Below are 2,473 nucleotides of genomic sequence, written 5' to 3' on the forward strand. Positions count from 1 at the left end.
CCATGTCCTTTTCACTACACTAGGCTGGGTCAGGTCCCTGTTATCTCTGTAAGCAAGGGCAAGTATACTTAACCTCTCTCTATCTACATTTAAAATGGAGTAGGGGGAAGTGATGCTATCATACTTACCACAAAAAGTTTTGTTAGTTCCAATGAGTCAATGTAAAGAAAAGATATTCATACATTTAAAAAATGTCATACAAATTCAACTCGCTTCTCATCATTCACAGTTGCAAAAATTTGCAATACGGCTGGGAGGACATGACATAAAAACAACTTACATAGAATAATCACAGATGTCTTACTCAAGGTTTAGCTGTCTTGATGTCCCCAAAGTCCTCCAGCCTACTGGAGAATCCCCCATCCTTTAAGATTTAGTGGAAATTGTCTTGAACCCCCATTCTACATAAAATGAGAAAACTCAGCATTGTTCACAATATTCCTGAGGTTTCTTGGACACCTTACCTCTCTCTTTATACTCTGTGGCTCTGTTTTACTCCTTCTGCTGACTGCTCTATCTCTGCTATCTGGACTACCAACACAACACCACTGATGTTGAACATAGCCTGGATTTTTGAATTCTTCAAAATATCACTGGCAGACTTTTACTGAAGATTTGAGGACAAAGCTGGTGGAGTTACAATAGGGTAAATATCAAGTAACCCTGTTCCTAAATGCCTTTTGCCCACTTCTGCCTTTGAGAAACCCTCACTGGCCATCTCTTCACAAATGGCCTAGCTCAGCATCGTTTTGTTCCATTTCTTCTTTTACCTTTCCTTTTTCTACCTGCTACTCATAAGTCCCACCCCATTTCTACTTTATTTATGTAATAATAATAACACTAATTAAAAGCTTATTTTGTACCAGGCAGTATCACGCTTTATATATGTTGTTTCATTTAGCATTTTTTCTCCCTTTGTTTTATCCCAGGTATTCAGGCCCAAATCTTGGAGTTTCATCTTTTTTATTCCTCAACCAATATTAACGCTTTTTTTTTTTTTTTTTTTTTTTTGCTAGGCAGTGCTAGCTCCTAGTAACAAGACAAATTTTAGTAATGAAATAGATTTGATCTCTTCCCACGTGAAGCTCCATATTCAAAGAGTTGAAAAAAGTAACTTGTTAAATAAAGATAATTTTGTCTTTGAGGAAATTGCTAGATTTCATGGCAACCATTTTTCTACTTGCTGTAATAGAAGACAACAATAAGACAAACAGCAAAGTAAGACAAAAATACAAGATGCCACACAGCAGGACATGATTTGTACACAAGTAATTCAGAAAGTATAAATATGTTAGAAGCTGATGAGGTCACTTGGGTTAAACAAGTGGACCTTGAGGCACTGGACTGGAGCAAGCATAAGGAAGGCCAGGAAGGCTGGGATGGTATGAGAACAGACACAGTGGTTAAGAGCAAGGTCTTTGGAGTTACACAGACTCTGGGCTCAAATCCCAGCTCTGTCACTATGTGACTCTTAATCTCTCTAAGCAACTTAATCTCTCTAAGCCTATCTTTCCGCCTTTGGAAAACTGAGATAATAATAATACCTTGCTTAAAAGCTTGTTGCATGGATTAAATGGGGGGTGAGGGGGCGGACGGAGGGAACAAACATGTAAATATCATTAAGCAATGCCAGGAGTGTGATAAGTGCTGAGTGAATGTTCACGTATAAAGGAATAAAGGCTCTCTAAAGTCCTTCCACTTTAACTACTTGTGAAAAGAATATCTTTGGAGCACCTTATTACTATTTATACAATTTTTTTTTTTAAATGCCTACAGCACCTGGTATTCCAAGGTAGTCTCCCATCCAAAGTACTAACCAGGCCCACTCCTGCTTAGCTTCCGAGATCAGACAAGATTGGGCACGTTCAAGGTGGCATGGCTGTAGACTGTGTTTTTTTCATATACATTATTAATTTAATTTTCTAGCAACTTGTAAGATAGATATGAGTATCTACACCTTCATTATGCAGAAGTGGAAACTGAGCTTCAGAAAGATTAAGAATTTTCACAGGGCTGGAAAGAGACTCAGGCCAGGACTCTGAATCCAGATCTTTTAGCTCTTAATCTTTTTATTCCTGTCTTAAAAGTCAATTACTCCCACAGAGGAGATAACCTTTTAAATGCTTGACAACTAATAGCTTAGCCAAGGACTTTCACCAAGAATAGTCTGGCATCTAAAGAAGAGTCAGAAGTGGGAGTCAAATACAAACTCTGTCTACCTGTTAGGCTTCTAGAGATGATTGGTTAAATATAAGTTGATCTAAATGGTCATTAATAGAGAAACAGATAATATAGGTACCTCCTTACATAGAATACCATGTAGCCAGTAAAATGAATGAGGTGGAGCCATATATACTAGCCTAAAAAGACGTTCACATACCTTAAGCAAAAACGGGAAGTTGTGAAACAATATGCACATGGGAGACTTTATGGTTAGTGTTTAAGAGAACAGATTTTACCCACTCAGTGACTC

General features: G+C 37.8%; 1 pseudogene; it reads right to left on the reverse strand.

Moving 5' to 3' along the window:
• Positions 1 to 1,767: 1,767 nt before the first annotated feature.
• Positions 1,768 to 1,887, reverse strand: LOC112469778 (annotated as a pseudogene).
• Positions 1,888 to 2,473: the final 586 nt, after the last annotated feature.

This window comes from Pteropus alecto, unplaced genomic scaffold, assembly GCF_000325575.1.
Source record: "Pteropus alecto unplaced genomic scaffold, ASM32557v1 scaffold86, whole genome shotgun sequence".
Classification (NCBI taxonomy): Eukaryota; Metazoa; Chordata; class Mammalia; order Chiroptera; family Pteropodidae; genus Pteropus; species Pteropus alecto.